This window comes from Cibotium barometz, chromosome 51 (genome assembly GCF_041138505.1).
Source record: "Cibotium barometz isolate CiBa-2024 chromosome 51, ASM4113850v1, whole genome shotgun sequence".
Taxonomy (NCBI): Eukaryota; Viridiplantae; Streptophyta; class Polypodiopsida; order Cyatheales; family Cibotiaceae; genus Cibotium; species Cibotium barometz.
This window is the reverse complement of record NC_141096.1, coordinates 3,206,072-3,221,834: the sequence shown is the minus strand read 5'-3', so window position 1 is coordinate 3,221,834 and position 15,763 is coordinate 3,206,072.

Below are 15,763 nucleotides of genomic sequence, written 5' to 3'. Positions count from 1 at the left end.
GATGCAGTGAATACCTAATTTGGTAATACTGTCCATGTTGGGTTGTAGACCACGCACATTTTGGTAATTTTAGATACCCACACGACTAGTTTTTGAAAACTTAGTTTGAAGTTATACCTATTGCAAGTTGCAGCCCTGACAGGATCTAAGAGGCTTGCTGAAATCTACAAACTTGAGGGGTTCCCTATATGTAAACCCTCTACATCATGTGCATTTTTAAGGCCTACTTTAAAAAACCCTTATTTGGTGATTTTTTCATGAATAAAACACATCCTTTCTCTATTCAACTTGATGAATACCCCCTTTGAATGGTACCTTACTGTTTGTAAAAAATGTGTAAAAAGGGGATTTTAAAAATCCCTCCTGTTAAACCCACATGCTACGCTTACATATTTATGAGTGACCCCCAAGTCTACAAACAACACTTCCACAGCTTTTGGAGAGTAGACATGGATCCCAATCACTCAAGAGATCATCAAATACATCGGGGAAGTACACAAACGCTCGTTTATTTTTTTTTCTTTAAATTCTTTTAAGTGAGGGAAAGGTAAATTTTTATTTTATTTTTCTAAATTATTAAATTTTAAATTTTTATCTTGATAGATACATCCTTTGCATTTCAAACACATACATGAGTACGATTGGACATTGAATGGTGAATTTTGAGGGTTATTCCATTAATTATTCAGAGGGTTGGTGCTAGCTCTTAATGGGAAACCCATTCTTAATAAACCAACTAGGAAAAATTTACCAAGTTCTCACCACAAAACATATACTTTTCATGATACTATAGAACTAAAACTAAAGGGAAAGACACTCTCATAAATCACATGTGCTTGCCATCTCCCCCAAAAGAGAATATGAGAGAAATTTATACATGAAGCTCTTATTCTCAAAACATGGCCTTATGGTCCCTTACAATCAACAAGAACATTGTAAGAGTGCAACCCAATAACAAAATTATTAGAACTAATAGGGATGAAGCTAAACCTTTCTTACAAGCTTATACACTGTGAACCTATGAGAACCTAAGTATATATTGGGTTGTTATCTCTCTATTAGCCATGAAATACTTATATAAACATGAGGGATTTATTAATTTTTAGTGCAAGAGTTTTGTGCAAGTTTAAGTTTTGTGAGCTTTTACAAGACATCAATAAACCTTTACTTCAATGCTTTACGATAACGTTACATAACAATTTCCTCCCCAAGTTCTTAAGAATACAACCTTGGGGTAATGATTTCCATGGATTCAATTCTTTTACCTTGCCCTTATCAACTTCATTCTAGAACATACCACATAAACAAACATACATGCACAAATGTGTACATATACCAATAAAGAGGTACATATTTTGAAAGTGAGGGTTAAAATCATGGGCTTCTTAAAGCTTGAATTATATCATAGTTAGCGTCGAATGTAAAATTTAGATATTTTTTTAAAATTATTGAGCTTTAAAGTTTTGACATGACAAATCCATCCATTGATTTTGTTTTGATCATTTTGACTACAAACATGACCATATTCCAACCAATATTGAGCAATTTATGGGTGAAATACGAAACCAGCCAGAGCTCAACTACATATGTGCTAGCACAGACAATAATCAGTCTCTACATGATCGAAACAAGCTCAACAACTGCATCTATCATGTCAAAACCTTCATATTTAATGCTTTATAAAGATATAAGAGTGTGCTAGGATTTGAGCCACCATGGTGAGAAAAATCAACAGTGCTATTTACTTAACCTTAAATCAAATTTTTCAACGGTGGGCTAAAGACAATGAGTTTGAAATTCCATTTCAGTGCGAAATCCTTTTTTGCCAAACCTTTTAAGTTGTATCGGTGTTAAAACCCTAAGATCTCTCTAAATAATTGTTATGCATAAACATGCATAAATCAGGCATAAGCTCATCCACTGGAGCACCCCCGAGCCCAAGGGATGCCCACATGAATAATAATGAAATACATCATACCTTTACCTTGATGTCCCATACCACATCAAGAGGTATAACTCCAATCCAATAGCATGTAGCTATAGTGTGAAATGGTAGGTGAGTAGATACGGTCCTCTACACAAGAGACCTTAGCCTAAGCCTCCAAGCCCTCAAGCCCCCCTTGAGTGTGCCCCATGCCCCTATTATATAGGAGGGCCCTCAAGTGACTCTTGACTCTCCATTTTCTCCATTTTCTATGTGTGACCCTTAGATGCCTGACCCTAACCCTAACCCTATTATATATGAGGGCCCTCAAGTGACTCTTGACTCTCCATTTTCTATGTGTGACCCTTGGATGCCTGACCCTAACCTTAACCCTTAAGGTTAGTCCTAACCCATGCTCCACTAGAACTTGTTCTCATGCTCCCTCACTTACAAGCCTAATGTGGGTTAGCCTCCTAGTATATGTACACATAATGTGCATATAACATACTTCCCCTCTCTTTTCATTACACTCTTGCAATGAAAAGAAGGAGAACTACGGTGAACAATCTCAACCGACTCCCAAGTCGAATCCTCTATTTTCCTATCTTTCCACCTAATTTTAACCTCAGGGATTAGTCAACTACAAAGTTTCCTTTCCCTGAATTCAAGTACCTTATTAGGTTCATGTGGAACATAGAATAATTCTTCGACTTCAACTGAGGAGAGTAACTATGTTATCCTCACCTCCCAGTTTTCCTTTCAATCTATTGATATGAAAGACTGGATGAACTCTAACATGTGGAGGTAGTTTAAGTTCAAACGCAACCGTGCCAATCTGATGTATAAATCAAAATGGACCACAATATCTAGGAGATAAATTCAAGCATTTTCCTATTGACAAAGTTTGAGAATCTTTACGAACATTAAAATAAACCAACGCTCTTGGTTCAAAAGACCGAGATGAGTGTCCCCTATCAGTATAAAAGTGTGCCCTATCCTGAGCACTCCCCCTGATAGAATCCCGAGCTTCGGATAGCATTTCCTGCATATCATGCAAGAAATCCCTCGATGCATCAAGCTCAATGTTCTAAGACCGACATCAATAGGTGCCCTGGGTTGATACCCATACATAAGCATGAATGGACTAAAACTAATAGCTGTATATTTAAAACTGCTATAGGCAAATTCTGTCATTGGAAGATATTTTTTCCAATTTGATGCTTTTCCAGAGACATATGCCTGAAGCATATTCTCTATAATATGATTCATACACTCTGTTTGCCCTCAGATTGCGGATGATCATAGGAATTCATACTCAAAGCAATTTCCTCATTGTAAATCATTCGAAATAAAGTAGGAAAACATGGCATTATAATAGCAAGAACCAGGGATTCATCTCGGCACCCCGACGTACCCACATCTGCACATGGAATAATCGACATCCCGAGTTACCCATATCAACATAGAGAGTCATCAGCGTCTCGATGAGTCACATATGTCCATCCGTAAACCATCAGGTTGATTGTATAAATCACCTAAAGTACAGAACTAGAAAAAGAAATGCCAACAAAGGAAAAATCCAAATTTTCTTAATCCGAACACAACAAGATAAACTCGTTTAACTCTAAAGAAAGAGATTTCAACACGTGAAAATGCCGATGAGATTACACTCATCAATACATGCAGGCTATAGATAAAAGAAGTTTATCTAGAGAATGCCCACACTATAACTTCTAGTGAATTTAGAAAATGAGATTGTCTTTGAATGTTGAGGTCAACATGCTATGATATAGCAAAGCAACAATCTTGAGCCCAAATTATCCCATAAGATAATATATGTGAGGGATCGCTCTAGCGCCCATACCACCATGATACCACCCATACATACCTTACCAATTTGAAACTCCCTAGTATGCCGTCTAGGAAATATGAATAAAATCCTGTTGTGTAAAAGGAATAAGATGGCCTTATCCCAGACTTTCACATACTAAAACCTGTCTCAATATTCCTAAGACCACATCAAGGAATAACTCTTTCCGAGTACATCATTAGAAAAGAAATTGAATTATTGGTGCCTTTCTAATGATAACTACCCAAAACACAATAAAGTTAGGGTAGAAAAATAACTCACCTAAATATATAAGCAACTAGGTATCCGAGTTGGAATATGTACAAGAGTACAAGCAATATACTCCAAAATTATGTGCAAAAAACAAAGGCAAATGCTACCTTCAAAGCACATGATATTATCCAAAAGATCAAAAGATCCTTATAAAACCATCGATAAAAGCATAGAAGCTTCTTTAATCCATGAAAACCATAGTTGATCATAAAAATCAATGCATGCCATCTAATGGTCATTAATCATACCAAAAGAAGCATTAAAATTGGTGGGTGGCCAACTCATCAATCCGGAGTATATGAACGTGTTGTTGTTCAACTAAAACTCCAAAGTAAGCAAGTGAAACACATGTGTGTAGCACTCATTAAAAAACCCCTAGATACAAGTGATCTAGGCAGAACCTCATGAGTCATATAAAGCTTGGAAAACATCCAATAAAATCCACCAAAACAAACCGATCAACTAACCCATGATAGAATCTGTCTTAAGATTAAGAAATTAAGCACAAACCACACTTAAATAAGTGCAAAATAAATTATCATGGAAAAGTGTCAAAGGTGAAACACACTTTGAACGCATATTATACCCATCAAAAGAAATTAAGGAACATGTCCACCAAAAAGAATGGCTAAACAATGGCAAAAAATCAAGAATGGCATCGTATAGAATTAATCCAAACAAAAATAACTACTAATACGAGGTACAATCGTATTAATAATATACGAATAACCCGCATCTATCTAATGTCAGCACGAGAAAACGTACTTTCTAATTTTCCCTAATTTTATAGGGCCTCAAAATACTATAATTTTGAATTCCACCAAACCTCTTATGGCATTCCAAACCTATATTTTTCAAGAAATTTTTTAGCAAATAGATTTGCCAAAATACCATTGATAGTTTTAAAATACCAATTTTCAGGATTTCTAAAAATAATTTCTAGAAAATTCGTAATTTTTCTTGAGAATCCCATCGTCACGAAATTTTCAATTCTGCCGACAATTCTCAAATCCGATGAAAATTTACAATTTTAGTGGATTTTCTAATTTTTTAGGTCAAAAAATATATTTTTGAAGGCATTTGAATGGTCACGGGCGCCCGAATGGACACGCCACATGCCAAACACCAACTCCACATTTTCTTGAAATTTAAAATAACCTTTGTCTAATTTTTCACTAATTTTCAAGAATTTTTTAAAATTTTTAATTTACCCCGAACGCATTTAGAATACAAACGGTCAAAAAGATTCAGAATCCCAACGGTTTTTTCTGGAATACGGAAAGCCAAAAGTTTCAGGAAAATGAAAAGGTCAAAAGTTTCCAGAATACATAAGGTCAAAAGATTTCCCGAAATTTGGAAAGCCAAAAGGTTTCCCGGGAATGCGGAAAGCCAAGAGATTCCAAGAAAATAATTTCAGAAACTTTCAAAGAAATTGTTTTTCTCAAAATTCATATTTTTCTCTCTTTTTTCAGCTTTTTTCCAAGCTTTGAAAAGATTTCAAAAAGCTTTTTTTTTATTAGAATTTAAAAACTCATTTTTTTAAAAAATAAAAAATAAACAAAAAACTTACTAAGCTTTTATTAAGCCTATAACTCAAAAAAAACTTATGGGGGAGGGGCGATTTTCGCCCGCTGCGCAGGCACCCACCCCCCCTCCCCCGCGCGTGCGTGCATCAGTGTGGGAGAGAGAGAGAGGAGGGTCTCCTGTTTGGGACATCATAGCATAGCGGAGGCTACACTCAAACCCACACACTTGTCAATCCGTGAATGCAACCCGGTTAGCGCATAGAGGCTATCCCGAATGGGAGAAGATGAGTTAACCACATACTAATGACTTCTAGTCCTACTCAATCCTTCTCAACACTCAAGCAATCAATCTAACACAATCAACACATCAATCTAACATTATCAAAGCATCAAGATTAGGCTACACTTAAGCACAAAGATACAACTTATGCAAAGAACCTAACATGCAAAGAGCTATCACACAAGCCTCAACTACACATCAATTCATGCACAAGCTTCATCACATGCACAACTCACAAATCAAAACATCATTAAGAAATCTAGATTAGCAAGTGTGTAGACAAAAACCTCATATCATTGAAAATGTAGAGAGTAGAGAGTACAAGATTAAAGCATGAATGGAGATGGAGAGCCTTGGGAGAGCACATGAGAAGGAGCTATGGGCAAGCTCTCTCTATGAGCCTCTCAACCAAATGACCAAAGAGTACTCTAGCTCTCAAATGGGCCACCTTTTATACAAAAATTCTAGAACTCCCAAAAATTCCCATGTGGGACTATTGTCAAGCCCTCTCCCACATTCATCTACAACTTTGAACTCTTTTCAAGAGCTTTAAGTGTCTTTTTTGTTGCATCCTTGTATTGATCTTCATTTGTTATGCAACACTCCCCCCTTCCTATTTTGTGCACGTCCTCGAGCGCGGTAGTAGCAAGAGCTGCAACAAAAAAACAATGGATACAAGTAAAGTCTCTTATTGAAAAAAAAAGAAAAGAAAAGAAAAACCAGCAATGATAATTTCACACGTGAGCATACAAGTGCAAGGCTGATTAAAGTTTTAATGAGTACTAAAATAGGTGAGTAAAGACTAGTCAAAGTGAGACTTAAGTGGTAGATAGTGCTATGCAAAGGCAAGTGTGCTTTGTACACCGCCGGTTATGACCGCAGTCTCAATGTCCTACAAGTATGTAAGTTATTCCTAAGTGGCAAACCTACTCCTAAATATGAGCAAAGGTGATTGGAATTCTCTTGTTTTTTTTTCTTTCTTTTTTTTCTTTTATTTTTTATATATTTTTTGGATGTGTGTGTAGAAGGTGATAAAGATTAAGGTTCCATCCCAAAGAGACCCAAGCAATGGCCAAGAGACCTCCGCCAAGAGAATCTAAAGACCGCTAAGTATCTCAAGGGCGACAGACCCTTTTTCTTTCTTTTATGACCTAAGGAGTACCCCATGAAGATGAGGGCATCGGTCTCGAGGGCCCATAGTGTACCCCAGAGTCCTACCAACATCCATCAAGGCGATAGAATCCTCAAAGGTCTTTTTCTGAAGCTTTTAGACACCAGTGTTCACCCCATGGAAACCAAGGCATCGGCCCCAAGGTGCTAAGACAACCCCAGGTCCTACCAAGCATTTCTCATGGCTGTAGACACGTCATGTCTCAATTTACTTTGGATATATATTTTTTAGGGTACATTTTCGTAAATTTTTATTACTCCTAGCACCTAGCTCATATCGAAGAGGTAGCCACCACTAGGGATAACTCATATACCTTGAAAGCATAAGAACTTGGCATACTCCCTTGGTATATATCCTACACTGTCTTTAGATAGAAATATCTTTTACTAAGTCTTCTAAGACTCTAGAATTTACTCACCATATTTTAACAACTAATCAAAAACTTCATCCAGCCAACATTGTGTGAACATGCAAACCATATATTCGAAAGATAAGAGCACATAAAGAAATAAAGATTAAGATTTGAATACACCTGTTGTAGTGCCCTGTTGATGTTGTTCGTTCGCATTGATGCATTGCTGATTTTGTGCAGATTGCTCCTCCTTGATCTTTGTAGGCGTAGCATGTCTCCCCCCTTCCTAATTTGTGTGCACGATAGGTGGACTATTGGGACGTGTATTTGATGCTCTTGTGTTAGCGAAGATCTGTGCAAAATTTTTATTAACAAACAAGAAAAGAGAAGAAAAGAATAAAAAATTTTCCATTGGTGCCAAACACCGAATATAGCCGAGGGGAAAAACCCAGTGGGATAAAAGTGCCCTGGCTTGTCGATCTTATTGTGGAGTCGATATGCTTACCCTTGCCCTGGTAGTGGAGATCATCTCAAAAAGTACATAATCCTCTAAAGGCATAAGGAACCACACTATTCAAACATTGATCTACCAAAGAGCTTCAATTGTAGTATTAATGCCTTATCTTTGGTTTTAGGTATGTCCTTTTTAAGAGGTGGGAATTTGAGCAATTGTCTCGGAATTTGAGCAAGATAAGAGGATTTAGGCTTTGAAGTTCTAGAATCTATGCTCAAATGAGACTCCTTTGGAGTTGTCATAGGTACACCAGTTGATGGTGGAATTGTGTAACAAGGATAAATTGGGACAACCGGTGTTTCAATACATGTTTTAGGAAGATCAACACAAGTAGATTTGTAGGTGCTATCACAGCCACCTTCCCTTTTTTGAAGAGTTTGTGTTGATTTCTTTTGCACCCACTGATATGGAAAATCAAGGGTGGCTTTTGGCATCTTTCTGAAACACTCTTTTATCCCTGCCAAAGCAAGGCATTTTGGAATCCAAATTGCTGTTGCACCCTCATAATAGCCTTGTGCTTTAAGAACATGTTTTGGGACCCATCGATTAACAATCCGAGGTTTAGGCTTGGAAATGATGTGCTTTTTAGGAGGTTTGGCAACTGGACTAGATGGTACAAGTTTGTACGCATCTTTGGGTAGCCACATTGATAATTCTTTCTTGCCTGGCCTTCTTTGAGCGGCAACTAGAGTAGTTGGAACATGCCAGCCGCCATGACCCTCACTTGAGTACTCATCAATTATCCACATCATTTGTTTTGGAGCTTCAAGAGCAGATTTTGAAAGTGCTTTGTGTAAGGTAGAAACACCACCCTTTTGATCAGCATCATTAGAAGATTTGAGTGTTAAATTCTCCACTGAGACTTCTTCTACATGTAGTGCTGTTGTGGAAGCATCCCTTTCCAAATTTAGATCCACAAGAAGTAAATCATCTATGGATGGCTTTGAGGACTGGGCATTGGATGGTCCAGGCATGTCCGGCTCAATGAGCCAGTCATCTCTAGACTCCCTTGCTCTGGAAAGTTTTGATAAGTCTAAGAACTCGGTTTTAGAGATCTCCCCTAATTTGTCTACCTTTTCTGGATGGTAGGTGACTTCGTAGCGAACCCCATCTCCACCCATGTACATGTTACCCTGGTCATTGACTAGAGGTGCTCTATCAAGTTCTGAGAAAATGTCTGCGATCTTAACAAGATACCGTTGTTGTGGGTCCCTAAAGATCTCAGCTCCTTGAGCATTTGTGTAGACATATTGGAGTCTCACATTGAGTGTTAACCCCATGGTGTCGGCTTCAAATGGATTAAAGGATCTTGTGGGTGTTCTATTTGGGGCTACGGGATGACTATTTGTCGGCCCTAGATTGTCCATGGACAATGAACTAGTTGTTCTGGAGGAAAGGGTATCGGATTGGGATTCAGAAAGTGTTTCAGCAATATCTGCCAAATTGCCTACCGATTGGGTCCCACTTTCTTCCGTAGGTACTCTAGAAGGTGCCCTAGGCCCTATGGCAGAATTTACAAGACGTCCCGACCGCAAGTGCATAAGATCAAATTTTTTTGGTTTTTTTATGTGTTTTTGTTTTGTTTTGTTTTTGTTTCTGTTTTTAAATAAAATATATATATATATATCCTTTTTTTTAATTATATATTTCTCTGAATGATTTTTTTTAATAATTTTATGTTTTTATGTTTTTATTTTTTTTTAAATTTACACAAAAATTATGAATCACACTAAAAAAAATACTAATTATGCACAAAGTTACAAAAATTAAAAAATGCAGGTTAAACTAATTATGCAAAAAATTAAAGAATGAAGAATTACAAATTATGCAAAAAAGTAGACTCCTAAAAAATACTCAATTTTTTTTTTCTTTTTATTTTTTGTTTTGTTTTTTTTTTAATTTTCTTTAGTTTTCTTTTGTTTTTTCTCCTTTTGTTTTGTTTTGTTTTTTTTTTTTAACTAATAAATTTTGTGCCTAATATAAAAAATATGAATTTACTAATTATGCATCATTTACAAAAATTCTAAAAAAAATAAAAAATGAAAGCTACTTTAATTATGCAAGACTTTACAGAAATTGAAAAAATGAACAATGGTTTCAAAATACAAAAGTAAAAATTGTTTTTTCGTCTTTTTCTTTTTTTTTAAAAAAAAACCAAAAATTTAAAACAATGCAAATTACTCTAATTATGCTAAAAATTACAGAAATGAAAAAAATAAAAAATATGCAAACAATATGGACTCAAAAAAAACAAAAAAAAATATTATTTTTTTATTTTTTTTATTTTTATTTTTCCTTTCTTCTCTCTATTTTTTTAATATTTAATTGTTCTCTTTTTTTTCTATCTTTTTTTTCCTTTTTTTTATTTTTTTATTCTTTTTTTAAAAATATATATATATTTATTGTTTTATTTTTTTTATTTATTTATTTTTTATTTAAAAAATACAAAAATCATGAAAATTTTAAAAAAAATAAAAAAATAAAAAAATAAAAAATTCCACCAACCTTATCTTCTTCCACCGCTTCGCGCCGTTCCCTCCCGGATTTCCCGCCGGCTCCAGCTGCCTCCACGCGGCTTCTGCAAAAACGGCCTTCTTCTTCGCTTTCTTTTTTTCTTGCAGCGTCACAGCCGTCACACTCGCTACAGCTGCCGCCGTTTGCTTCTCCGCTCCGCTTACAGTGAGCTCAGCCTGCTCTTTCTTCTGCTACAGCCAGCCTTTGCTTCCACGCGGCCCTTCAGCGACCTTCTTTTCCTCCTCGCCTGTGTCTACCTCCGCTCGTGCTCCTGGGCGGGATCTTGTACACAGACACCTCGCCTTCTTACTGCCTTCCTTCGCCTTCTCTTTACTGTGGGTGGGGTAGAGACGGCCAACCCCGTCAACGCCTACACCTCCTCGCCTGTGTCTACCTCCGACAGTCTGCCTCCAACTACTCACCTCCTCCACCTCTACGTCACACAGCCGCCTCTCTTGCAGACGCCGCCCACGCTACAGTCACCGCCTCACACAGCTCGACAGCTTATGCGGGCCCACGCTACAGTCACCACCTCTCTTGCAGACGCCGCCCACGCTACAGTGCTCGGTACAGCCGAACCCCTCAGCTGCCACGTCAGACGTAAAAAGGAAAATATATATATATATATATATATATATATATATATATATATATATATATATATATTCTTTTTTTTAAAAAGCCGCCTCTGCTTTGGCTGCGCCTGCTGCTTCAACGCATATATAAATATATATATAAATATATATATAAATATATCATTGCTACGCTTCCAACAGTGTGTGTGTGTATATATATATATATATATATATTAAAAAGTTGCCTCCAATGTTCTAGCTCCCACAAGCCTTCACTATAAGCCGGCTGCCCAACCGCCTACAGGGTATATACACATGAATAAATAGATATATATATATATATATATATATATATATATATCTTTATTTTTCTTTGCGGTGCCTCCAACGACACACCTCTTACAGTCCCTACATCGGAAAACACAAAAAAAAACAGAAATCACTTGAACCAACTTAATGGCGGGATTACTCTACCGCAATGGGATTTTAATTAATTTTGTTTTTTTTTGCTTCTAATCAAAAATCGAAAACACACAAGGCACCCTTGAGATCACACACTTAATGCCCTTGCAAACTCTACTCTAATCTACCCTAATCCACGATTTTGCAATCAATGGAGCACTTAGTAAGAAGTAATGGTTAACATCCTTCACTAACTTAGGTGTGCGTTCCTCGGCAGCGGCGCCATTGTTTGGGACATCATAGCATAGCGGAGGCTACACTCAAACCCACACACTTGTCAATCCGTGAATGCAACCCGGTTAGCGCATAGAGGCTATCCCGAATGGGAGAAGATGAGTTAACCACATACTAATGACTTCTAGTCCTACTCAATCCTTCTCAACACTCAAGCAATCAATCTAACACAATCAACACATCAATCTAACATTATCAAAGCATCAAGATTAGGCTACACTTAAGCACAAAGATACAACTTATGCAAAGAACCTAACATGCAAAGAGCTATCACACAAGCCTCAACTTCACATCAATTCATGCACAAGCTTCATCACATGCACAACTCACAAATCAAAACATCATTAAGAAATCTAGATTAGCAAGTGTGTAGACAAAAACCTCATATCATTGAAAATGTAGAGAGTAGAGAGTACAAGATTAAAGCATGAATGGAGATGGAGAGCCTTGGGAGAGCACATGAGAAGGAGCTATGGGCAAGCTCTCTCTATGAGCCTCTCAACCAAATGACCAAAGAGTACTCTAGCTCTCAAATGGGCCACCTTTTATACAAAAATTCTAGAACTCCCAAAAGTTCCCATGTGGGACTATTGTCAAGCCCTCTCCCACATTCATCTACAACTTTGAACTCTTTTCAAGAGCTTTAAGTGTCTTTTTTGTTGCATCCTTGTATTGATCTTCATTTGTCATGCAACATCTCCCTCTCCACACTCCTCTCTCCTTCTACTCCAATCTAACCTTCTCTCTTCACCCCACCTCTTCTCTCTCTGTTAATCAGAGAGGTTAATTTTTAATTAATCTTGTTAATCATAATTAACTCCTAATTATGATTAATATTAATAAAAAATATTCTTTTTTAAGAGGTGTTTATACACGCGAGAGGAAAATAGAAGAAAATTTAGAATTGAGAGACGAAGAGAGTCCCACACACACGGGAGAGCATTTAATGCATCAACATGCTACCCCCTATACTGCATTTCACCAGAAAATCGGTAGAAATTTGATCGCATACCCGTGGAAAAACCCGCAAAAATGTATAAAAAATACATTTTTAACCATAAAAATACTCAAACAATTTCTTAAAAAGTAGAAAAAATTTCTTAAAATTTTTTAGAAATTTAGGGAATCCATTCTACCAAAAATATCCACAATAAAATATGTGGTATTTTTGTAAAAATTTCCATTGATGCTTATTTTAAACCACAAAAAATAGAAAAAAATAGCATTAAACTCATAGAATTTCCCCGCAACGTCGATTCATCCATTGAATAGTAGTAACACGCGTTCCAATCGCCATATCGACAATCTACGTGCAAATCATCAACACAAATCAACAAAATAATATTTTTATTTAGTAAATATTAAAATTTACTTCATAAAATACCAAAAAGTACAATAAGAAAGAAAAAATAACAATAATTAACTAGAGATTGCTCTGATACCACTGTTAAAACCCTCAGATCTCTCTAGATAATTGTCATGCATAAACATGCATAAATCAAGCATAAACTCATCTACCTGACCACCCCCGAGCCCAAGGGATGCCCACATGAATAATAATGAAATACATCATACCTTTACCTTGATGTCCCATACCATGAAGAGGTATAACTCCAATCCAATAGCATGTAGCTATAGTGTGAAATGGTAGGTGAGTAGATATGATCCTCTACACAAGAGACCATAGCCTAAGCCTCCAAGCCTCCAAGCCCTCAAGCCCCCCTTGAGTGTGCCCCATGCCCCTATTATATAGGAGGGCCCTCAAGTGACTCTTGACTCTCCATTTCCCATGTGGATGCATGACCCTAACCTTAACCCTTAAGGTTAGTCCTAACCCATGCTCAACTAGAGCTTGTTCCCATGCTCCCATGCTCACAAGCCTAATGTGGGTTAGCCTCCTAGTATATATACACATAATGTGCATATAACAATCGGGATAGTATATATACACATAATGTGCATATAACAATCGGGATATAACAATCGGGAAAGCTTTTTAGTGAAGACCCTTTTTGGCACCCTAGAATACTCGAAATCTATCTCTTATATGTATTTGGATGGTATTTTAGATTTATTATATTGTGATCCATGCACACCGTTGTTAGAGAATTCATAGTCAAAGAGTGTGTTCTAGTGTGTACTAGGAAATAGTTTATGAGTCTTTGTATGAGAGAGTGCCACGTGTCACTTTGGGAGTTATCCCGTAAGCATATGGTACTTGAGTGTGTGTGTTCACTCTATAAGAGTGATGTACTTTCTTGTGTGTCACATCAATCAAATCAAGCTATCTTGGCCTACATGTAAGTTCTTGTTCATTGCTTTCATTTCCATTTCATTATGTTCTCCATCTTTCCTTTCTGCACCTAGAGTTAGCTTGCTCTCCTGTTCCAACATGGTAACAGAGCCATGCTCCTCCATGGGCAACCCTTAGGGGTGAAGGCCGACCCACAAATGGAAGTTGGTCTTCCTCCTTTGGTTGTCCATCTCCACTCCCTTCCTCCTTGCTCTTCCAAGGGATTGAGATGAGGGAGGCCAAGAAAGAGAAGCTTGTCTCTCTCTCTTTCTCCAATTCACGGCAAAATCTCTGGGCATCCTTCCAATTCGCATCTCTGGGCATCCTTCCAGCCACAAATTGGCCTGAATAGGGCGAAGCTATAGCTAGGAGGTCATCTCAAAATTTTGCATCTGCTACCTGTGGAGAGCCGACATCTGTGAGACGAAGTTTCTTCAAATTTGAGTTGCAGACTTAACATTCTAATTCAAGCTACTAGCTACTACTAGTGGGTGACGAGACAAAGCTCCTGACAAGTTTTTGTGGGCAATGCACTCGTGTATGAGCTAAACCTGTCAAAATTCAGCTCGAAAGTACTCGCTTTCCATCTAACAATTTGCGCGGGCATTTCGCCCTCTCTTCCTGATGAATCTTATCCACGAATTCCTCTTCTATGTTCAGGTCAAATTTGATCCTCCAGAAGTTGCTACTTTTTCTGCCCCCACAGATTTGGGCATCTCTTGCTTTATGTGGGTTGACTAGTCAACAACATTTGGGGCTTTGACTTTTGAAAATTAATTTTCAGTTTTTTGACTGAATTTTTATTCAGTTTTCAGTCATTGGGAAACTCTTTGTTGACTATATTTCAGTTTGATATATATTCAAGTTATTGCATGCAAGTAGAGATTCATCATTGAACTTGAATTGTCTTTGCATTTGAGTGCTAATTGTAAAGAGTAGACACTTCCCTACGCCCAGGTAAGACCCTCTCATGGCTACAGTCTCATGCCTTCAAGTCACCATTGCTAAAGTAAGACTGCTGCCCAACCTGATCAAGAAGATCGAGACCTAGATCTGATTTTCTACTCCTCTTCACCGACTTCACAGCCACCCGGAGCCATGACATCACTCCATTCTACATCTGTTATGGTCAAAAAGTTAAAGGGGGAAGGCTTTCCCACCTGGCAAAAACCAAGATGCAGCTGCTCCTTATGAAAGAAGGAGTATGGGATGTGATTGATGATAATGAAGCAGATGCTATTGAGACGATCTTCAACAACCCAAAATGTGGAAGCAACGCAATGCCCGAGCCATTGCTATCATTGGGCTTTACTTGGTAGATTCCTTAATTCATCATGTGGATTTCAAATTGATAGCTAAGGAGATCTGGAAGAATATGGAGGCCCTATTTGGTAACAAAATTACAAACTCCAAAGTTTTTCTAAAGCTGCAATTTTATAAGTTGAAAATGGAGGACAATGATGACTTTTGTGATCATTTAGCAAAACTGCAATCTCTTGTGCAACAACTGTCAAGCTTAAAATGCCCTCTAGATGATGAGGAGAAAATGGTGGTCCTTATAAAGAGTATGGAAGGGATCTCTCATTTTGAGAACACCCTTGAAGTACTTAGGTTGGCTACCGCCACATTTGATGATATGGTGGCTCTTCTTCTTGAAAAATATCACCCGGAACACTGAAGAAGCTCTCATCTCCCACAGTAGATGGAAAGCCTCATATGCAGATACTATAAGCAGAAAGGTCATATTGAAGCCAATTGCTTCAAGAAGAAGGAGAAAGAACAAGAACAACACCATG